Consider the following 24,596-nt stretch of genomic DNA (forward strand, 5'->3'; position numbering starts at 1 on the left):
GTTGCCTGAGAGGGCAACACTGCAACAGCCGGCCGCCAGGCTGTCTTTTTTTTGCACATTTATTTGCCTCCAGGAGGCCACAAGAGGGAGACAAGGGACTGCAAAATGGAAAATAGGCATCCACCAACTTTACAGACAACTTCTCCTTGCTCCTACAACCTCCATCCTTGCACAGTTTGTTATTCTTCTAGGTAACATAGTAACAAATCCAAATTGCTGCTGTCTTTGTAGGCAAGCAAGGCTTTGTTGCAACTGCAATTCTTACTTCTTCTTGAAATGTAGGGACGACAGTACATTCCATCACATCCATCTAGTGTACACAGGTAGGTCCATTGTGGCGGGCGGGCGGGCGGGCGGCTGGCTTTAATGGCTGTTTGCTGTTCCTCTACTCCACTCCACTATTTGACTGTGGTGCTGCATCAATCAGTGGCTGGCTCAGGTGCAGCTCTTTAACCTACCTAGGAGGGAGGGCGGAGAGAAGACAAGGAAGGTGAATGAGCTGTTCCAATGTGAAATGCCAGAAACACAGACGACACAAAACAAGAGGTGGCAATGTATTAATTAATTGCATTTAATAAATTAGCTCATTATCACACATGACTGTACAAATGCATTGTCCAACAGGTGTTGAAATAATGGGATTAAAAGGGGAGATCCCATCAGAAAGACAAAAACAATAGCAAACACAAATAGCACTTTTGGAATCTGATTTTAGTCAACACATAAGGGAAGGGTGCACCGGTCCTGGAAATACTGCAATACCAGGTCAATGCGTGGAGTGGACAGAGCAAGCTCTATTTCCATCTCCCTGTTCTAAAAATCCATTTAATATATGGTCCCCAGATAGGGGACGTATCAGATATTAAACTGATAAGAACAGATTTTTTGAGTTGACTACCCCAACAAAGGAGGTAACCGTTTATTTAAAATTTTGAACAAATTTACAATAAATCAATACATTTCAACAAAAATTTACATAAATTTACAATCATGGTTTTTTAATACAGATAAATACAAATTGTCAAATAAAAACAATTTATAAAAGGGCACTTGGTGGCATCATATTATGGAACTCCATTCACTTAAAAACCATTTTCTACATAAAACAGGAGAGAGTTTTTTATCTAAAAGAAAATATTTGTACATTTCATTAAGACAAATGGCTAAAACATCTTCCACAGCTAAAACTTCATGCTTAAATAATAAAATGTTTCTGGCCGCCCACAGAGCTGTTTTTACGCAGTTGGTGATCTTCCATGCCATAATTTTTCGAGTCTGTGTTGGGCATTCCAGGCATCCATATAAAACGCCATCACTTGTGTATCTCCGAAGTCCTGTAATCTTCTGTACCAAGGGGAGGATTCTTGTCCATATCGATTTCGCGTAAAAACATTCCCAGAATAGGTGGTAGACTGTCTCGTCATCTCTACATCCTCCCCTTGGACACGCAGCCGAGTTGGTCAGTCCCCTTCGATGCTGGAATGCCCGGCATGGAAGACACTCGTGGGCACAGCTCCAGGCCAGATCTTTCTGTGGGTTAAAAAGATATTTAGCGCTCACCATCTTCCATATTTCTTTGCATTTTTGTTCATTAAAATTACTGATGGGAGCTACTAAAACATTTTCTTTTATCTTTTTTAAAATTCCTTTACTATTTTTTACTTCGTTAATATTTTTGTCTTTTAAGTTAAAAAGGTTTACAATTTTTTCTAAAATCTTATACTGGCCAGAAAGGTTAAAAGCATACGGGGAGCTTAAAACCGTGGAGAACCAACCGTTCCTCCTCATAAAATAACCTGTGTTAAAACGTATAAAATATGACCAGTAATGTTCCTTAAAAACTGCATTAAGACATAAAGTAAAAAATTTTATTAAAAGGAATGCTTTTATATCGGGGAAATCTTTCCCCCCCATTGGTTTGGGTAATATTACCTTCTCTCTCCTGAGCTTTTCCATCCTGGAGTTCCATAAAAATGTGAAACATGCTTTAATTATTTTTTTCAATAAAATCTCAGGGGGAGGGAATACCATACTTAAATATAATAAAATAGGTAAAATCACCATTTTTGTAATTAAAACCTTTCCCTCCATTGTTAACTTTCTCATGTTCCACATGCAAATTTTCTGATTAACTTTTTGTGCCACCAAGTCCCAACTGGTAAAACCATTATTTGACTCATTGAAGGAGACTCCTAAAATTTGTACAGACTCTGACACAGGGACTGGAATGTCCATTAAAACCATTTTGCCGATATTTAAGATGTTACTTTTATTAAAATTTACTAAAAAACCGGAGGAGCAACAGAATTGGTAAATCTGTTTAAAGGATTTCTGTAATGACAGGGTGTCCCTGCAAAGGACCGCGACATCGTCCATGTACCCCACCACTTTAGCCTCTAGTCCCCCCCCGCCCGGCAGGGGGACTCCGCTTATCTGCTTATCCTTTCTTAACCTGCAGAGTAGAGGCTCGATCGCACAAATAAAAAGTAGTGGGGACAAGGGACACCCCTGCTTCACTCCGGAATTTAAAAGGACATCCTGTGTCTTAAAACCCTTTACTAAAATTTTACTAGTACAATTTTCATAAAAGGCCTTCAGAGACTGTAAAAAACCTTCCGGTATACCCATTTTTTCTAAAACCTTAAAAAGATAAAAATGTGACACTCTATCGAAGGCTTTCTCGAAATCTATAGATAAAATTGCCATTTTACCTCCTCTCTCTTTCGTGTCACTGATCACATCTTTTAAAAGGTTTAAATTATCCCATATACTCCTCCCGGGTATCCCACAGACCTGATTGGAGTGTATGATCTGGCCTATCACTGCTTTTAATCTGTTCGCACATATCTTCGCCATTATTTTGTAGTCAGAGTTTAGCAAAGTGATAGGCCTCCAATTTTTAATGTCTGTTTTGTCCCCCTTTTTGTAAAGCAGGGACACCTCGCCTTTCTTCCAGGACCCCGGGAGGGCTTTTGTTCTAAAAACTTGGGTAAAAAGAGGGTGGAGATCCTCTTTTAAAATACCATAAAATATAACATAGAATTCTATAGGTATACCGTCAGGGCCAGGGACTTTACCTGTTTTAAAACTCTTTGTAGTTTCTAAAATCTCCTGTTCCGTAATATCCTGTAATAAAAACACTTGGGAAGCAGGATCTAAAACAGCATCCACCTCCTTCAATGAGTCGTTCATAAAATCAACATCAACATGTTTTGTATTAAAAAGATCCGCATAAAAACCGTGCACCTTTTTTAAAATGTTTTGGGTATTTGTTTCCCCATCTATCTCATTTAACAGGGTATGCTTATCATTTATTTTCTTGAAGAAGTACCTGGAGCAGGTCTCATTTTCTTCAAGATGTTTTACCTTAGAGCGAAAGATTATCTCCTTTCCCCTCTGCTCCAGGCACTGGGAGATTTCTTTTTTAATTTCGGTGATCTCTTTCTCCACATGCATACCCTGTTCTCTGAACTTGTATTGGGTCTGCAGACGGGTATTTAAATTAGCATAAAAGTCAAATTTTTCTTTTGCTTTCTTCATCCCAGCTTTAATAAAAAAATCTCTTATCTTTATTTTCATTTTTTCCCACCAGGAAACAATTAGCATATTGGGATGTCTTACCCGTCTGCAGCCCTTATAAAAGGTGATAAAATCGGATAAAATTTGCGGATCCTCTAAAAGGGATACGTTTAATTTCCAGGCTTTCTTCGGAGTTCTCCTTTGATCGTTCAAATTAACTTTAAAATATAAAAGTTTATGGTCAGAAAACACGTTAGAATTAAGATCACATTTAAAAGGCAGTATTTGATAAGAGCAAAAAATAAAATCAATCCTGGAGCTGCAGTTTACATTGCTCCAGGTGACGCCGTCCTCTTCAGGTAGATCCCTATTGCATTTTTTAAAAACATCAGTAAGTTTAAAATCCACTGTAATATCTTTTAAAATAGACGGGGTTTTATCATAATTTCGACTTACTGAATTAGAGAACCGGCGTTCCCCCTTTAAAATACAATTAAAATCACCAGCTAAAATAAGTGGTTCTGAATCATTGATAAAAAGGGGTAAAATTTCTAGCATTTTTGCTCTTTCCTTCTTGTCTGTAGAACCATAAAAGTTTAAAAACTGCCATCTAACACCGTTTATAAAAGCTTTGACCATTAAAATTCTGCCTGGTAAAATTTCATAAAAACGATCAATTAAAACGTTCCCTTTGAATAAAATGGCGACACCTGCGGCTTTGGATTCATTGGACCCGGACCACACTGAAGGTCCGAGTCTCCAGTCTTCCTCATATTTTTTATAATTCATGCGGTGAGGTATGCAGCATTCCTGTAGGAAAAACACTGAGGCGGTAAAAACAGAAAGGTAGTTAAAAAGGGCAGCTCTTCTTGTCTGTGAGTGCACGCTTCTTACATTAAAGGAAAGACCACATAACTCAGCCATGAGGAAAAGGGAGAGAGACAGTCTATTTTTATCTTACCCGAGGAGGCCTCAGCAGTCCTCCGCGTCGCCAGACACCCCACTCGAGCTCTCATCATCATCTTTCCTCGAGTCAAATGTGCGCATCGATGAGGTTTGAGAGGAAGTCCCGTCACTCAGCTGACCCCCCTCACCTAAGGCACTTCTTGAAAATGGGTCCCAGACGGACTCAACGGGTAAGATTTGGCAATCTTTGGCAGCGCCCTCCCCTTCTATAGGGGCAGGAATCGCGCTTCCGGACGTCTCAGGGACCACGCTTACCTCGGAGGCAGCTGTCCCTATATCCCCCAACTGTCTAGAAGGGGGGGGACCTTTAGCTGTCGCTTCCGGGGGCACGTCAACTGGTTTCCCTGCCTTCAACCTGGCAGGTACACCCATCGGCACCCCCGCTGCCACCTCCGAGTACGCCCTACGTCTCTTAGTGAGCGCTGCCGCTCCGCCCGGGACCTCTGCCTCAGGTACAGGCTGACCCAGCATCTCTTGCAGGCCAGTAGGATCAGCTTCATCCGAACTACCCTGTGCCCCAGTCTCCTGGGGGGGCTCTTTCGTCCGCTGATCACTGGCTCTGCGTTTTTGTCGCCTCTGCTCTTTAGGGTCACCTGTTTGGGGGGGTCTGCTGGAGGTATCCATATCGTCTTGCTCGCCTCCTTGGGGTTCCTCTCCTTGTACAGGGGTGATCTGGCCTGCGGGCCGCTCGGGACGCCTTGGCCGGTCCTCGGGTTGTTCCAACTCTTTAGATCTGTGGGGACAAGTAGCATAGAGGTGACCAACTCGGCTGCAAAAACGGCACCTTTTCCCCAGAGGGCAAGTTTTGGTCTCGTGCTCAGAGCTGCCGCAGTTCCTACAGGTGCTGTCGCAAGACTCCTTGGTGTGACCGTACTTTTGGCACTTCCTACAGAATGGAGGCATCCCTGAAAAATAAAAGTCTCCGGCCATATCACCTATTTTAAAACGTGCTGGCGGCAACATTATCCCTCCTGTAGAATTGGCATCTTTATAACATGTTACATTGAATCTCCACTTTGAGGTCCATACACCAACCTCATTCATGACTTTGCCAATACATTTCACAGTTTTAAAATAAGGGAATAAAAAGGACATCACTTCTTTTAAGTCGGCAAAAGGGCAGTACATCTTTATAACTATCATTTTAGTGATGTCCATAACGTGCTCATAAAAATCAACACCGTCCAGTCTCGGGTCATTTTTTACCGTATAAGCCGCCAGCAGATCTCGGAATACTCCATTCTGTATGAAAGTAACATCGTATGTCCTCCTTCTTGGGTAATCCTGCACCGCCAAAATTTCTCGCTTCTGGATGTTGAAGATACCAACAAGTACGGTCTCCACCACAAATTTTAAGCCGCAGGTCGTCGCCTTCTCCTCCGATAGAACTACACGAATCGTGTTTTTAATCCGGGCATAAGCCGGTATCTCACATGGATCCTCGTCCATGGTGAGTATGGTATTGTTACGCTACTCCGTAGTAGGCGCAACGTTAGGCGCAACTCCCCTTTTCGGCCGAAACCTACACGGGGGTATATGGATCGCAACCCGTTGCTCAGGACTAAGCCTCTCTCCCAAATAGCAGCACGGGGGTGAAGTCCAGGCGAACCTGGACGATCCCCCGAGGCCGAGAGAGAGGGTACCTGAGCACCTCCTAACCAAGACCAGGCAGCACTGACTACAAGTAACCAGCACTACACTTGATCTCAGCCAGAAGGCCGAGAAGCGATAACCCGAATGGGACGGGCGTTGACCGAGCCTGCCTAATACTGCTGTTCACCCCTTGCAGCGATTCAGCCTACTCCTAGGCAATTCCACGGGGCCCTGCAGGCGCGCACACACTCACAGCTACTAAGCGGGAGGTGAATAAAGGCCGGAGAGGAAGCCAGACAGGATTTGCTTCTTTTGCTTGCACCACAATGCAGTGCTGAAAGAGGAGGAATCTACATAAAAACGCCTTCCTGGCAACGCCCAAATGCCCTGCTGCCATGCAGATAAACACTGGCAGCGGCAGCCAGTGCATGCCCACAGCCACCCCTTGTTCCTTCACACCTTGTATCAGCTGTAATCCAGTCCAGTCCAGTGCTGCCTGCTGAGCAGCACTGACCAACACTGCCTGGGCCCAGGCTTTTATCTCTGAGGCCCCATTATGATGTCAGAAAGCTGGCTCTGGAATCCTGAGGGCTCCACTATGACACGTGCAAAGTTCCGTCTGAACTTTATATAAGACGGTGAGGCTCAGTCAGTCACTCAGTGTTGCCTGAGAGGGCAACACTGCAACAGCCGGCCGCCAGGCTGTCTTTTTTTTGCACATTTATTTGCCTCCAGGAGGCCACAAGAGGGAGACAAGGGACTGCAAAATGGAAAATAGGCATCCACCAACTTTACAGACAACTTCTCCTTGCTCCTACAACCTCCATCCTTGCACAGTTTGTTATTCTTCTAGGTAACATAGTAACAAATCCAAATTGCTGCTGTCTTTGTAGGCAAGCAAGGCTTTGTTGCAACTGCAATTCTTACTTCTTCTTGAAATGTAGGGACGACAGTACATTCCATCACATCCATCTAGTGTACACAGGTAGGTCCATTGTGGCGGGCGGGCGGGCGGCTGGCTTTAATGGCTGTTTGCTGTTCCTCTACTCCACTCCACTATTTGACTGTGGTGCTGCATCAATCAGTGGCTGGCTCAGGTGCAGCTCTTTAACCTACCTAGGAGGGAGGGCGGAGAGAAGACAAGGAAGGTGAATGAGCTGTTCCAATGTGAAATGCCAGAAACACAGACGACACAAAACAAGAGGTGGCAATGTATTAATTAATTGCATTTAATAAATTAGCTCATTATCACACATGACTGTACAAATGCATTGTCCAACAGGTGTTGAAATAATGGGATTAAAAGGGGAGATCCCATCAGAAAGACAAAAACAATAGCAAACACAAATAGCACTTTTGGAATCTGATTTTAGTCAACACATAAGGGAAGGGTGCACCGGTCCTGGAAATACTGCAATACCAGGTCAATGCGTGGAGTGGACAGAGCAAGCTCTATTTCCATCTCCCTGTTCTAAAAATCCATTTAATATATGGTCCCCAGATAGGGGACGTATCAGATATTAAACTGATAAGAACAGATCTCCTCCTTCTTTGCTTTCCCTCAGATGGGAATGAATACGATCAACCACAACCATATCCGTTCTATGACAATTTCACGAAAAAACTGTCCCATCATCATCCAGAAAACATTCTAAATATATTTTTCCAAAGGTCAACAACAAAAACAGCAACATCATTGCATAAAACATTACAGAAAAAAGAAATCATGATGAACAATCAACAATATCAATCCATTTTTTAACTTTCCACACCCCCTCTGCATCCATTTCCCCTTTTCTCTTTTTATCCCACAAAAAACAAACATACAGCTTTCCCAATGCCATTCTCACACTGTCTCTAACAGCCAGTTCTTTCCTTTTAAACACATATACATTCCTTACATCCCATAATACTTCTTTTATACATGCAAGCAACAACCACAACACTCTCTCTTTTTCTCCATTACACGCACACAACCCAAACATAAACATTTCAAAAGACAACAAACTCACCCCAGTCAACTCCTTACATAACGGTCCCATTCTCTTTATCACTTCTCTTGCATACTTACAATTCCAGAACAAATGAATAACACTCTCCCTTCCATTACAATCAGACCTTGGACACATATCACTCCTGATTAGCCCACGATTCCTCTGGAATTCTCTTACTGGTAACACTCCATGCAAACTTTGCCACACCAATTCACTCTGCTTATTTGTCAAACCATCCATTCTTACTTTCTTCCATACTTTCCCCACATCTCTTCCTCTCACCATATTTATACCGCACTCAGTCTCCGCACACTCAATCATCCTGTACACCAAACTCTTATTGCGCAACATCCTAACATCCACACCATGCAACTTATATTTCACAAGAAACTTATACATCCACACATACCATACAGGCACAACAAACGCAACTGGACTACGTAAATCTCTCGCACACCACTTCATCCGAATCAGGTAAGTCCCAAACAAATATTTACACATAACAGAATATTTTAAGTCTGCCCTAACTACTCTTAGAAGAAAAATACACATATTTACCCCAAAGAATACTTCTAAGTTAGGAAAACCCAATCCACCATTCCTCACAGATTTAATTACCACCTCCCTCCTTGCTCGCTCCATTTTTGATCCCCACAAGAAAACAAACAAAATCCTATTTAAGCTCCTCAAACACATATAATTAGGTGGAAACACAAAAGCAATATACAAGTATATTGGCAAAACAACACTCTTAATGATCAAAATCTTCCCAGTAAAAGATAAACTTCTCATCCTCCAAAAACATAATTTACTTTCCACTTTCTTCTTCACATCATCCCAACATTCTTTCCCATCTAATTTTTCTGTAAATTTCACCCCCAACACCTTAATTGGTCCATCCACAATGTTCACCCCTATATCCCCCCTCACCTTACTGCTCCCAAAACTTTTACATTCACTCTTACTCCAGTTAACACGAAAAGCAGACGCGCCACAAAAAAAGGACACTAACAGTTTCACACGTTTTATAGCACATTCAGAATCGCATAGAACGCACACATCATCCATATAGCCACTTACCTTCCACTCTCTCCCCCCACTCCCTGGAATCTGAACACCACGCACAACCTTATCTTTCCTTAACAAACACAATAATGGCTCAATCGCACAAATGAAAGCAACCGGTGACAACGGACATCCTTGACGCACACCAGAAGACACAATCACTCTCCTACCCACACACCCATTCAGTAACACACGACTATATATCCCACCATATAAACTCCTAATTCTACATACAAACTCAGCTGGAAAGCCCATTTTCAGCAACACCTTATACAAAAACTTATGAGACAACCTATCATACGCTTTTTCAAAATCCAAACTTACCAAATGCACATCCTTCTTCCTTTCCATACAATCCCACAAACAATCTCTTAACATACACACATTCTCATGTATTCTTCTCCCAGGTACCGCACAACATTGCTCATCCCCAACCACACTCTCAATCACATCACGCATCCTATTGGCTATCACTTTTGCGTAAATCTTATAATCACAATTGAGTAACGTTATCGGGCGCCAATTTTTCAATTCCTTTAACTCTCCCTTTTTCGGAATCAACACAATCACACCCGCACGCATACTTTCAGTAATTTCTTCATTCACCCACATATATTTACACAATTCTATCACATCTTTTCCAATCACATCCCACATTAACCTATAGAACTCTATAGGGAGTCCATCTTCCCCTGGTGTCTTATTCACAGCCATACTATTTATTACCTTCCATACTTCATCCATAGTCACATCCTTCATAACACATTCTTTCTCAACATCACTCAAATTTTTATCCATCCCATTCAACACCTCACTCTCCAAAGTATCATCCCTCCATTTTTCTGCATACAACTCTTCATAGAACTTTGCCACTTCCTCACTCACATCATCACCACTCACCTCACTACCATCCTCCCCAATCAACACATTCATACTTTGTTTTTTACCAAACACTTTTTTGAAAAAAAAACGTGTACATTTCTCATCATATTCCATTCTCTCCAATTTTGCTCTAAAAATAACACTCTTACCTCTCTCAAACATAAATTCATTAACCTCTCTTTTGATAACTAATATATCCTCACTCACATCAGAACCTTCATCCCTTAACTTATATAATAAACTCAACTGAGCATTCAACCTCACATACTTTTCCCTCTTAATCGCAGCAAATTTATACCCAACATTTTTGAAAAACGATCTTGTCTTCATTTTAACCCAATCCCACCACCTACAGATATCAGTAAAATCACTTTTCTTCCTTACCCAACATGCATACCGATTTGCATATTCCCGCCTCACATCCTCACTTTCCAACAGACTCACATTTAATTTCCATAAACCCCGCCCATACACACCCTTTGCATCCACATCCACCTCACATATTACACACTCATGGTCTGAAAACAAAACCCCATGCTGTTTATAACTTAAAGAAATAACATTTTGCGAAACAAAGCAATAATCCAACCTACTATGAATTCTCCCCCTATCAGCATGATAGGTATTTAAATTCGGGTCTATTTTACATAACTTTTGCATATCTGATAAATTAAAATCACTAACTAAATCCAAAAATGTTTTCCCTGATATGTCAACATTACACTTAGTGAGATCACAATTTAGATCACCAACTAAAATTACAGGCATTCTCCCTGGAATGAAAAACTTAATTTTTTCAAATAAAACATTTCTTTCTACTTTATTTGTTGGAGCATATATATTAATTAAACATAACTGTACATTTTTGTACTCAAAGATAACTAAAATGCATCTACCTTGTTCTATAACAGTATAACTAACTAAAGATACTTCCCTCCCTTTAAACAAAACTCCCACCCCATCATTTTTATTTAACACACTGCCTGACCATACCATACTTCCATGCACCCATTCATCACTTCCAATTGACTCACACAAACCACATTCCTGCAAACAAAAAATAGAAGCACTTTCCTGTGCCAGGAACTCTAGAATAGCAGCTCGTCTATTTTTACTCTTGAAGACTCTGACGTTTTGAGACACTATCCTGAAGCCCATATTCAACTAAAAACTTCTAGCTCATGGAGAGCAACCTAAAAAGAAAATACATAAAAGTACAACAGAATACATTTTTGCACATAGGACTAAAAATAACACAAATTTCTCTTCCCAGAGGTCTCCTCTTCCTTGCATAATGTGAAGACCACAGGTGAGTGAAACACATCACTTATCCCTAAACTGCAGGGCATACTGTGTCAGCGTCCATAGGGTCAATCTCCAGCACCTGAAAAGGGTTGCTTGTTTCCACACCTTCCTTCTCACTCTTCTCAGTGCGTCTTTTTTTACAGGATTTTTCCCTGCGAACCAAGAAGGTTTGACTGTCTTCCTCAGAGCTTTTATCCCCACCACCCTCCCTTTGACTCTTTATAGTCTCTGACTCAGATGGATATTCCTCTATGTTACATGGGTCAGATGCATGAACAGAGCTGGTGAACTCCTCAATCACTTCCTCCAAACTTCTCAAAGGAGGTAAAAGCGGGGGCAGGGCACTCACCACAGGTGTTTGTGTAGTAGTCTCATCACCCCTCCTTACCTCTTCACTGGCTGGGCCTCTTACCACACTTGCAAATGATCTCCTTTGCGTTGCACTGTGTTCCCGCCGCTCCACTTCTCTTTGCTGAGCCTCCTCCGCCCTCTTCTGATTCTGCTCCTTCTGTGCAGCTGCATTGGGGCAATCTCTAAATAAATGGTCAGTTTTACCACAGATATCACAGGCACGTGGAGTAGGACACTCATTAGCTGTGTGCCCCTCCTGCTTACAGTTCCTGCAGCAACTTCCTTTAGTGCAAACATCCTGTGTATGACCAAAAAGAAAACAATTTCTGCAGTACTTTGGCTGCCCAGGGTACATTATGAAACCCCTCTGGCCTGCCACAGAGAAACTCGCAGGTGGGTGCATAAAACCTCCTAAGTAATTAGGGTCCTGCTTTAACTTCACTCAGAACTTGTATTTGCAGTTGAAAATACCCATGCAATTCACCTGGGGTACTCCATCTCTAACATACTGGCAGTAGTTAAGGAGAAAATTTACAAGTACCTCCATCTTGGTGTAGGGATTGTAGACATGCACCGTGATAACAATTTCATTCAATCCGAACAACGGCGTACATTTTATACCTTGCATCATGGGGTCATCCTTGTTACTGCGCAGCCATTCATAGACGTTTATGCAAATTTCTTCATTTATGAAGGTAACGTCGTACACACCTGTTTTCCAGAAGTCCTGAACAGCAAAAATCAGATTTCTCTGCACACCAGCTTTACCTTCAATGATCTTTTCAATCATAAAACGGAGGTTGTTCTTCTGATGGTCCTTGGGATCCACTTCCATCCGGATGGTATTCTTCAGCCCAGCCATTCTTCAATAAGACACTGTCGGTAAAACCACAGAAAATTAGACAGCAGCTCCTGCAAAGGAAACTGCTGGATCACTCCAGGACTCGCACCCTGACTACTACACTTGGTCGTAGCCAAAAGGCCGAGAAGCGATAACCCGAATGGGACGGGCGTTGACCGAGCCTGCCTAATACTGCTGTTCACCCCTTGCAGCGATTCAGCCTACTCCTAGGCAATTCCACGGGGCCCTGCAGGCGCGCACACACTCACAGCTACTAAGCGGGAGGTGAATAAAGGCCGGAGAGGAAGCCAGACAGGATTTGCTTCTTTTGCTTGCACCACAATGCAGTGCTGAAAGAGGAGGAATCTACATAAAAACGCCTTCCTGGCAACGCCCAAATGCCCTGCTGCCATGCAGATAAACACTGGCAGCGGCAGCCAGTGCATGCCCACAGCCACCCCTTGTTCCTTCACACCTTGTATCAGCTGTAATCCAGTCCAGTCCAGTGCTGCCTGCTGAGCAGCACTGACCAACACTGCCTGGGCCCAGGCTTTTATCTCTGAGGCCCCATTATGATGTCAGAAAGCTGGCTCTGGAATCCTGAGGGCTCCACTATGACACGTGCAAAGTTCCGTCTGAACTTTATATAAGACGGTGAGGCTCAGTCAGTCACTCAGTGTTGCCTGAGAGGGCAACACTGCAACAGCCGGCCGCCAGGCTGTCTTTTTTTTGCACATTTATTTGCCTCCAGGAGGCCACAAGAGGGAGACAAGGGACTGCAAAATGGAAAATAGGCATCCACCAACTTTACAGACAACTTCTCCTTGCTCCTACAACCTCCATCCTTGCACAGTTTGTTATTCTTCTAGGTAACATAGTAACAAATCCAAATTGCTGCTGTCTTTGTAGGCAAGCAAGGCTTTGTTGCAACTGCAATTCTTACTTCTTCTTGAAATGTAGGGACGACAGTACATTCCATCACATCCATCTAGTGTACACAGGTAGGTCCATTGTGGCGGGCGGGCGGGCGGGCGGGCGGGCGGGCGGCTGGCTTTAATGGCTGTTTGCTGTTCCTCTACTCCACTCCACTATTTGACTGTGGTGCTGCATCAATCAGTGGCTGGCTCAGGTGCAGCTCTTTAACCTACCTAGGAGGGAGGGCGGAGAGAAGACAAGGAAGGTGAATGAGCTGTTCCAATGTGAAATGCCAGAAACACAGACGACACAAAACAAGAGGTGGCAATGTATTAATTAATTGCATTTAATAAATTAGCTCATTATCACACATGACTGTACAAATGCATTGTCCAACAGGTGTTGAAATAATGGGATTAAAAGGGGAGATCCCATCAGAAAGACAAAAACAATAGCAAACACAAATAGCACTTTTGGAATCTGATTTTAGTCAACACATAAGGGAAGGGTGCACCGGTCCTGGAAATACTGCAATACCAGGTCAATGCGTGGAGTGGACAGAGCAAGCTCTATTTCCATCTCCCTGTTCTAAAAATCCATTTAATATATGGTCCCCAGATAGGGGACGTATCAGATATTAAACTGATAAGAACAGATTTTTTCTTTTGAATTTAACTAAGTCTAATCAAACTAATTTCTTAAGAACAAGGTCTAGTATAACATCTTCCAACAACTAAAGTGCCATGTGCTCTGTGCTCTTCTTTTCCCTAAACGTTTCTTGTCTAGCAGGTAATATAAATACAGTTCACTGATTGCTAATTTTATACACTCTTTTTCGCTAATATAATCTCTCTTGAACAATAAAATATTTCTGGTTTTCCATAGTGCGTTTTTTATGCAGTTTATAGTGCACCATAAAACTCTTTCTTTTTCTTTTGGCAGTGTCTCATGAATACCATAAAAAATCACTTCAAAGTTTAAAAAGCTAAGACCAGTTAAGAATTTTAAAAGTTCTCCACATTCTTTCCAAACAGTCTGTGCAAAATGACAATTCCAGAATATGTGCAAGGTCGTCTCATCATAGCAGCATTGTTGTCTAGGGCAGACACTGAAATTGCTCAATCCCCTTCTGTGCTGGAAAAATCTGGTGGGCAGACAGTCATGAACCATCATCCAGGCAATGTCTTTGTGGCTGTTTGTAAGGTAGGGTGCATTAACTTTTTCCCATATAGCAGCGCTTCTGTTGAAAGAAAAGTTAGAAATGGGTGTCATTGTATCTTTTTTCTTTATTTCTAGGGACAATTTCCTCGGATTTTTCAAAGTCTCCACCTCAAAGGACTCAAGGTTATGTTGTTTTATTACCTTTTCTAAAATAATATATTGCTTGGGTGGAAATATTAAAACTGGACTAGATAATGACATAGAAATCCACTTGCGTCGCCTAAAAATATGTCCTGCAGCATATCGTAAAAAATAGGACCAATTATTACATAAAGACACACTTTTAAAACAGAGGCTAAAAAACTTAGAATATAGAAAAAGTTTTACATTTGGCACATCTTTACCACCTTTACTAAGTGATTTAAACATTGTCTGTCTATTTAGCTTTTCGAATTTCGAACTCCATACGAATTGGAATAGCATTCTTTGAAGTCTTTTAACAGTTAACTCATTCGGTGGAAACACAAAACTCAAGTACAGCATAATCGGAAGCAGAATGGCTTTTATGACAAGAATTTTGCCACTCAAGGTAAGTTTTCTCAACATCCATAAATCTATTTTCTTTTGTAACTTGTTTTTTACGTCTTCCCAGCTTTGCGCACCATTATTTTGTTGATCGAAGATTACGCCTAAAACTTTAATTTGGTCGGTTTGCATTTTCAAGCTAGGCATAAAAAAATCAGTCCAATCTCCAATCGTAAAACAACTACTTTTGTCAATATTAAGTTTAAAAGCAGAGGCTAGGCAAAAAAATTCTGTAATTCTTATCGCTCGTCTAAGGGCAACCTGTGATGAACAGAAGATAGAGATATCGTCCATATAGCCCATGACTTTAACTTCGTTCCCACCACCTCCGGGTAGGGGAACACCTCTGACAACCTTGTCTTTTCTGATCATTGACAGAAGCGGTTCAATGGCACATATAAATAGTATGGGCGACAGGGGGCACCCCTGTTTAACTCCTGAGTGCAGTTTAACTTCGTCTGTTAGCGAGCCGTTGACTAATATTCTGCTAAAAGAGTTTTTGTATAAAAGCGCAATTTGTCGTATAAAAGCATCTGGAAAACACATCTTTTTTAAAACTAACCATAAAAACCTATGAGACACACGATCAAATGCCTTCTGAAAATCTAATGACAAGATGGCTAAATTCTGCTGTCTATCTTGCTGGTACCAAATTACATCTCTGATGGTGTTTAGATGTTCTGTCACACTTCTCCCTGGTACTGCACAAACTTGGTCCATATTTATAACTTGGCTTAAAACCCCTTTAAAACGGTTAACTAAAATTTTGGACATAATTTTGTAATCCACGTTGAGAAGCGTAATTGGTCTCCAGTTTTCTAACCGAGATTTTTCTCCTTTTTTATGAATTAGAGATACGAGTCCACTTCTCCAGGATAGTGGTAGCAGATCACTTTTAAAGGCTTCCTTAATAACAAGATAAAAGTCCACACTTAAAATGTCCCAAAATTCCCTATAAAATTCTACGGGAAGACCGTCAGATCCCGGGGTTTTCCCAAATAAAAAGCTTTTGACAGCAGCATGAAGTTCTTCAGAAGTAATGTCCTTACATAACAGTTCTTGGTCGGTTTTGGATAACGTGCAATCTAGAGTGTTAATAGCATCCTCAGTAAAAGACAAGTCTATAGGTTTGTCGTTAAAAAGTTCTTGATAAAAGCTTTGAGCTTTGGCAAGCATGCCGTCTGCTGTTGTTTCGCCTTCCAGCTCCTTAATCATCTCTTTGGTGCTGACGGTTTTTTTGAAGAAATATCTAGAGCATTTTTCATTTTTCTCAAGAATTTCAATTTTTGAGCTGAAGATGATTTCTTTCCCTTTGTTCTCAATTTCTTTTGCGATTTGTTCCTTTACATTTATAATTAAGTCTTCCATGTCTATACCAGCACTTCTAAGTTTGTAGTACGTTTGTAGCTTGGTGTTGAGTGTGTTGTGCCACTTCGTCTTCTCTCTTGCTCTCGCAATGCTTTTTTTGACAAAGAATTCTTTGATTTTATTTTTGGCGTATTCCCACCACTCTAGCATGGAAGCGTAATTTTTCTGTTTACTTTTTAAATGGTTATAATGGTTTAAAAAATCTGTCTTTATTGCAGTTTCTTGAAGTAGCGTTGTATTGAGTCTCCAGACTCCTCTGCCTTTGACAAGTCTGGGGACTTCTAATTGTGTCTGAATCATTTTGTGGTCTGAAAAAATATTGGAAATTAACAAAGATGATTTTGGAATAATTTGCTCTGTAACAAAAGTAAAGTCAATTCTGGACTTCGTAACAGCATTTTCCCAGGTGTAACCCGGGTCAGATTTTTGCAGGTCTCTCCAGGTGTCTTTTAGTTTAAAGTCTATGAGCAGGTCCTTTAACTGTTTCTCTGTTTTGTCTTTTTTTGGCTCTCCAGTGCTACCTTCTCTCTTCTCACCGGATAAGATACAATTAAAGTCGCCAGCTATTATTAGCGGGGATGAACCAGGTAAGTAGCATTGTATATCCTCCAACAACTGCGACCTTTCTTCTTTTACAGGCGAGGCATAAACACAGAGAAGTCTTAAGTCCACCCCATGATGGGTTATATTAGCAAACAGAGCTCTTCCGGGCATAACTTCCTTGAATGCATTGACTTTGAACTCCTTAGACTTAAACAATATTCCAACACCGGTTGATCTGGTTTCATTATCTCCAGACCATATGGAATTGCCCAAAGTCCAATCTTGTCTTAGAGTTGCATAGTTCATGTCAAAATCTATTCCGCATTCCTGTACGAAAAAAATGTCTGAGTCCACTGTAGATAAATACGAAAATAAAGCGGCCCGCCTTGTCGGACCCTTTAGACTCCTCACATTGAGTGAGGAAATTTTAATGCTGTTTGCCATAGATCATTCGGATTAGTGGGCACTACTATCCGAATCTGACATGAAGCCCACTGGGGTGCAGGGGCTGGACACGTCTTCTGAATCCGAAAATTCAATATTGGCAGGATCGGATGGTGGGGGTTTTGCCGGAGGCGGTTTTGCTGGAGGTTGCTTTGCCGGAGGTGTCAGTTTAGCTGGTGTCACTAGGGGCTTATATTGAGGCGTGCTGGACCTTTTAGAGCCAACACTTGATCCCTCTTCCTCAGGTTTTCTTTTCCTCTGCACTTCTAGATCCATGGCTTCTTCCAGACTGTGACCCTTGGCCTCTGTAGAAGATCTCTCCCCCACTTTGGCTTCGGGTTTCACCTGTCTCATGATCTTAGCCTTCTCTAGATCTTCAGAGTTTTTTGGACCAAGACCTTTGGCTGCCACAGACGATCTCTCCCCTGCTTTAGCCTCAGGTCTCACAGGATCAGCATTCTCCAATCCATCAGGGCAATCCGACCAGACAGCCGGAGCACCCACGTCAGGTAAGCCTTCTCCTTGCGGAGGTTTCGCCGCTGGCCTCTGCGCTGAAGATGTCCCAGCAGCCCCTGGCTGCCCTCTGACCGCATCTGCATAAGAGCCAGTTTTCTTCAAAGGGCAGTCCCGAAAGGCATGCCCTGGTACACGGCAAATGTTGCAGACCATCACATTTGGACAACTGAAAGTTGCGTGGCCCTTCTGGTAACACTTTTTACAAACTGCCACCTCTTCTGGGCAGTTCTCATACGTATGCCCAAAGTCCATACATTTCCGGCAAAACAAAGGCATGTTAGGATAAAACAGACGTCCTCTGTCTCTGCCAATTAAGAATCCTGAAGGGGGGTGATGGTATCCCCCAATTCCTTCTGAGTCTTCCTTCAGCTTGACAAAAAACTTATATTTTCCTGTCCACAGCTTCTCAGAGTTCAGGACTTTGTGGGAAAAGCGCACTGAGGCGCAATGTCTCTGAAGAAAGAAGCTGATGTCATCCAGGAGCACATGGGGATTACTCATATGAACCACCAGAGGCTTTTCTTCAGTGGTAAACAGAATAACAAAGACTAGACCTTTAAGGTCTTCCTCACCCAACTTCAACCTGATGGTCCTGTACAAGCTTTGACAAGCAGCTTCCGATACCAGGGTAAGGGTATAGCGACCTGGAGCATCTTGGAGAGCTAGGATGTCTTCTCTCTTTATCCCAAGGATCTCCAGCAAAACTCGCCTCACGAAGAAACCCAGCTGGAACTTGTCTCTGGCATCATCTCCAACCTCGATCTTGAAGGAATCCTTTATCTTCAGTTCATCGGATCTTGAAAAACGCATAGTAGCCTCCATCCTCGCTTTGTGGGGATCGCCTTCTCCTCGAATTCTCCTCGCAGGTCCTCTCCTTATAGCAGCATAGGGCTTAAGATGGCGAACCACCGATGCCCTATGGCCAAGAGCTCGACAAGCTTTGGAAAGACCTTTCAGTCAGACACGAGATCTGAGCCAAAAGGCCGAGAAGCGATAACCCGAATGGGACGGGCGTTGACCGAGCCTGCCTAATACTGCTGTTCACCCCTTGCAGCGATTCAGCCTACTCCTAGGCAATTCCACGGGGCCCTGCAGGCGCGCACACACTCACAGCTACTAAGCGGGAGGTGAATAAAGGCCGGAGAGGAAGCCAGACAGGATTTGCTTCTTTTGCTTGCACCACAATGCAGTGCTGAAAGAGGAGGAATCTACATAAAAACGCCTTCCTGGCAACGCCCAAATGCCCTGCTGCCATGCAGATAAACACTGGCAGCGGCAGCCAGTGCATGCCCACAGCCACCCCTTGTTCCTTCACACCTTGTATCAGCTGTAATCCAGTCCAGTCCAGTGCTGCCTGCTGAGCAGCACTGACCAACACTGCCTGGGCCCAGGCTTTTATCTCTGAGGCCCCATTATGATGTCAGAAAGCTGGCTCTGGAATCCTGAGGGCTCCACTATGACACGTGCAAAGTTCCGTCTGAACTTTATATAAGACGGTGAGGCTCAGTCAGTCACTCAGTGTTGCCTGAGAGGGCAACACTGCAACAGCCGGCCGCCAGGCTGTCTTTTTTTTGCACATTTATTTGCCTCCAGGAGGCCACAAGAGGGAGACAAGGGACTGCAAAATGGAAAATAGGCATCCACCAACTTTACAGACAACTTCTCCTTGCTCCTACAACCTCCATCCTTGCACAGTTTGTTATTCTTCTAGGTAACATAGTAACAAATCCAAATTGCTGCTGTCTTTGTAGGCAAGCAAGGCTTTGTTGCAACTGCAATTCTTACTTCTTCTTGAAATGTAGGGACGACAGTACATTCCATCACATCCATCTAGTGTACACAGGTAGGTCCATTGTGGCGGGCGGGCGGGCGGGCGGGCGGGCGGGCGGCTGGCTTTAATGGCTGTTTGCTGTTCCTCTACTCCACTATTTGACTGTGGTGCTGCATCAATCAGTGGCTGGCTCAGGTGCAGCTCTTTAACCTACCTAGGAGGGAGGGCGGAGAGAAGACAAGGAAGGTGAATGAGCTGTTCCAATGTTTAATGCCAGAAACACAGACGACACAAAACAAGAGGTGGCAATGTATTAATTAATTGCATTTAATAAATTAGCTCATTATCACACATGACTGTACAAATGCATTGTCCAACAGGTGTTGAAATAATGGGATTAAAAGGGGAGATCCCATCAGAAAGACAAAAACAATAGCAAACACAAATAGCACTTTTGGAATCTGATTTTAGTCAACACATAAGGGAAGGGTGCACCGGTCCTGGAAATACTGCAATACCAGGTCAATGCGTGGAGTGGACAGAGCAAGCTCTATTTCCATCTCCCTGTTCTAAAAATCCATTTAATATATGGTCCCCAGATAGGGGACGTATCAGATATTAAACTGATAAGAACAGATTTTTTGATTGAAAATTGCTTTATTGACAATCAATCGTCATCATACAAACATTACTGCGACGCAGCGCAAGCCATGAAGCAGCAAATAATAAATAATAACAGTCGTCAAACATAACATGACAGTATAATACACAGTACAGGCTAGCCTATGCTATACATTACACCACATGCTACACTAACATTCTTGCATTCACTAACGCCAGACAACAAAGCATTACAGACAAGTGATGGGATAGGGGAGTGGGTAGGAGGGGATAGGGAAGGGGGAAATCACAGGCCCGAAGCTTTATTGAAAGACAACACACAAGAAGGGAGAGTGGGGGGAAGGGGAGTATCAGTCCTCTTCCTCATCGACGTCCGGGCTGTCCCAGGTGGAATAGTCTCTGAGCAGGCTGTGGATCAGCCTGCGGCAGTCCTGGACGGACACACTCTCTCTCCGCAAAATCAGACGGTTCCTGGCAAACCATATAGCGTCCTTAAAGCAGTTCATAAGGCGCCAGGCTTCCTGGATTGCTCCATCCGTGGTATTCCCAGGAAATAGTCCATAAAGTACCGAGCGGTACGACAGTCTGTTCCTGGGTACTGAGTCCTTGAGTTCATGTTCCAAGGCTTTCAACAGACCCTGTGCAAAGGGGCACTGCCAGAAAATGTGCAAAGATGTTTCCTCCGTGAAGGGGCACCTGGGGCAGTACCGGGTCTTGCACAGGTTGCGGGCATGCATGAATGACCTAAGAGGCAGTCCTCCCTGGATGGCCATCCATGAAATGTCCTTGTGCCCGTTGGTCAACCTGCCAGATGACACGTTAGTCCAAACAGTCTCCAACGTGTCGGCATGAAGCCCTGGAACAGACTCCAGTGAGTCCTTTGCTCTGATGTGCTTGTGGATCGTCTTAGGTTTCCACAAGTCGGGCTTAAGACCCTCCAGTTGATGCTCCCTCACAAACCGGACGACATCTCCGTAGAACCAGGGAGCGTGCCAGTTGTAAGGGAAGGAGCTGTCCCACTTGTCCCAGCCAAAACCTCGCCAGAGGGGAAGGAGGAAGTAGCGGGACATGGCCTTGCCCGCAGAGCCGTTTGCTGTCCTCAGAGTCCTACGAACACAGTCACATACAAAAGCGATCCGCAGCAGAGTGGGAATGTCAGGTATACCCTTCCCACCTTTGCGGGGCTCCTTGTACATAACAGTCCGCTTTACTCTGTCCATTTTCGAGCCCCAGATGAAGCGAAACACAGTCCTGGTAATGGCCCTCGAGACGGTGGCAAGAGGGGGCCATGCCTGTGCAGTGTATTGTAGCACAGGCAAGACTTCGTTACGCAGGACCATTGCTTTGCCCTCAATAGTGAGTTGTCTGAGGCTCCACAGTCCGATCCTTTGGTTGACTTTGGCCAAGCGTTCTTCCCACGACTTTAGGGCTGCACCTTCCTTACCGAACCAGACTCCCAGAATTTTGATGAAGTCCGGCTTGATGGTAAACGGGAAGGAGGCAGGAGAAGGCAGGTACCACTTTCCGAAGAGCATGGCTTCCGACTTCCCGCAGTTGACTTTTGCCCCTGAAGCGCGTCCGAACTCCTCGCAGGTCTGGACGAGTGCAGTCACCGAACTCTGGTCAGCGCAGAAGACGGTCACGTCGTCCATGTACAGCGAGCATTTGACCTCGAAGTGTCCTGGACCTGGTGCGGTGATCCCTCTGATCTCTCCATTCTGCCGGATAGCCTCTGCGAAGAGCTCTATAACACAAACAAAAAGGAGAGGTGAAAGAGGACAGCCTTGTCTAACCCCCGACGATACAGGAAAGGGGTCAGTCTTCCAGCCGTTCACCAGCACCGAGCTGTAAATGTCGCAATACATCAGGTTAACATACAAACAGAACAACCTGCCAAGCCGCAGCCTACGCAGAGCCTTACCCATGAATTCGTGAGAGACCCGGTCAAAAGCCTTCTCCTGATCCAGACTGACCAGGGCCGCGTGTGTACGGCGGCTTTGCATGTAATGCACCGTGTCCCTCACCAGGGCAAGACTGTCGGCCACCCTACGGCCAGGAATGCCGCAGGTTTGGTCCGATCCGATGATCTGTCCGATGACAACCTTCAGTCTGTTGGCCAATACTTTGGCGAGGATCTTGTAGTCCACGTTCAGGAGAGAGATGGGACGCCAGTTTTTCAGGTCACATCTCTCCCCCTTCCGCTTATACAAGATCGTGATCATGCCTTCTCTCAAGGACGGTGGCATTCTACCCTCCACCACCATCTCCTCATAGAGCTCCAGCAGGTCCGGACAGATCAAGTCCCCCAGCGCTACATAGAGCTCTGCTGGGAGACCATCACTGCCCGGGGTCCTGCCGGGTCTGAAGGATTTAGCGGCAGAGAGCAGTTCCTCCACCGTCAGGGGTACATCCATAGCCTCCGTACCTGCAGGATCAAGATGATTAGTGATACCTGACAGGAATTTATCGGCGGCTTCGGGGTCAGTGGTTTTCCGGGAGTAGAGGCTTCGGTAGTAGTCTGTGACGACTCCCATCACCTCCTTCTTCCCAGAATGCATGTTTCCGGTCTCATCTCGAAGTTCCTTCAGGGGCGTGTGGCCGGCATGGAGTTTCCTGAAAAAGAACGAGTTACATTTCTCACCCTTCTCCAGGTTCTCCACCTTGGAACGAAAGACAATTCGCTTGGATTCCTCCTCAAAGTGCCTTTTCAGGCCCTTTTTGGCTTCCTCCAGCTCCTTCCTGACGTCCCAGCCGCATTGAAGGAGGTCTTGCAGGGATCGCAGCTGACGCTGCATCTCTCTGAAGTCTCTCTTCCTCTCACACGCCTGTTGGCGACTTTTTGCCTGAAAGAAACAACGAAATTCAACTTTAACATATTCCCACCAGTCACAGGTTTTGTCAAAGAAAACTTTATCATTCCTCCAAACAATATAGGCGTCTCTAAGTTCCGCCAGTACCTCCTCTCTTTCCAGCAGGGCACAATTCAGCTTCCAGGAGCCAGGGCCGGGAGGAAAACCGTGGCCGATGGCACCCTGGAAGAGAATGGCCCTGTGGTCAGAGAAGAAGCAGGGGACCATGGAGTGCCCATGCTGCTTGACTGCCCGGGAGGTGAACACAAAGTCAATCCGAGAACTAAGTGAGCCATCGGGTCGGCTCCATGAATAGTTCACAGAGCCGATCCCCATGGAGCCCACAACGTCCTGCAAGGATGCTTCGGTTACCATCTCGATAAGCAGTTTGGAACTGACATCCAGCTTGATTGACGTGCAGGAACTTCGTCCATCCTCTTCGATGGGGCAGTTGAAGTCCCCGGCCATCACCACTGCCCTAGTGGTGGCGAGCTGGGTCCGCAGGGTCTGGAATAGTTCCAGGCGCTCAGCCTTCATAGGGGGGGCGTACACGTTGATGAGCCTAATCGGCTCTCCTGCCCAGGAACCGTCTACGACCAACAAGCGGCCGCAGACGAGCTCCTGGACAGAGTCAACAGTAAATACGCCTCCCCTAATCAGGATGGCAACCCCCGCAGACTTACAGTCGCCCCCACCAGACCAGTAGGACGGGCCATGGGTCCACTGCCTGGCCAGGTGATGATATGACCTGGAAGAGGGGAGAGTACATTCCTGCAGCATAAATATATCACTCGACTGCTTGGAAAGAAAAGTTAGCACCATCTGACATCTAGTCCTATCTCTAACACTCCTCACATTGAGGCTAAAGATGTTAAGTTTAGCAGCCATGGGGGAGAATAAAGAAGGTCAGTGCAAACGATACACCTTAGTTACCAGTCCGGTCGGGCGGATCCTCCTCGCCTGGCGGGTCCGAAAGATCCAGCAGGCCCTCTGACAAAAATTGTTCCAGGATTGTAGCCACCTGGATGTCTGTTGTGAAGTCGATGACCTCAGGTTCAGACACGAGTTCCTCCACCATCTGCTCCATTTCCTCCTGCTGCGCAAGGGAATCTTCGCAGATTTCCACGACTTGTCGCTTTGAGGACTCAGCAGCTGGGCTGTCCCTCACCTTTCTCTTCCTCTGGATGGCACCTGAGGAGACAAGAGGGGGAAAATCCTCCAGGGAGAGGACTCCAGCAGCTGGAGGGGAAGATGTTAGTGCTGCTGGAGCTGGGGAGAAGGGAGGCTGGGTTGGGAGAGGTGCAGGT

At 44.4% G+C, this 24,596-nt stretch overlaps 4 non-coding genes across 4 annotated transcripts; all 4 read right to left on the reverse strand.

Moving 5' to 3' along the window:
* Positions 1-728: 728 nt before the first annotated feature.
* LOC142695642 (U2 spliceosomal RNA) lies at positions 729-915 on the reverse strand. The gene has a single exon (XR_012863730.1). It is a non-coding gene; the product is annotated as a U2 spliceosomal RNA (small nuclear RNA).
* A 6,549-nt stretch (positions 916-7,464) lies between these two features.
* On the reverse strand, positions 7,465-7,655 carry LOC142695668 (U2 spliceosomal RNA). The gene has a single exon (XR_012863748.1). It is a non-coding gene; the product is annotated as a U2 spliceosomal RNA (small nuclear RNA).
* A 6,279-nt stretch (positions 7,656-13,934) lies between these two features.
* LOC142695633 (U2 spliceosomal RNA) lies at positions 13,935-14,125 on the reverse strand. Its single transcript, XR_012863726.1, has one exon. It is a non-coding gene; the product is annotated as a U2 spliceosomal RNA (small nuclear RNA).
* A 6,178-nt stretch (positions 14,126-20,303) lies between these two features.
* On the reverse strand, positions 20,304-20,491 carry LOC142695644 (U2 spliceosomal RNA). The gene has a single exon (XR_012863732.1). It is a non-coding gene; the product is annotated as a U2 spliceosomal RNA (small nuclear RNA).
* Between the last annotated feature and the right edge of the window lie 4,105 nt (positions 20,492-24,596).

This window comes from Rhinoderma darwinii (genome assembly GCF_050947455.1).
Source record: "Rhinoderma darwinii isolate aRhiDar2 chromosome 5 unlocalized genomic scaffold, aRhiDar2.hap1 SUPER_5_unloc_48, whole genome shotgun sequence".
In the NCBI taxonomy this organism is placed as follows: domain Eukaryota; kingdom Metazoa; phylum Chordata; class Amphibia; order Anura; family Rhinodermatidae; genus Rhinoderma; species Rhinoderma darwinii.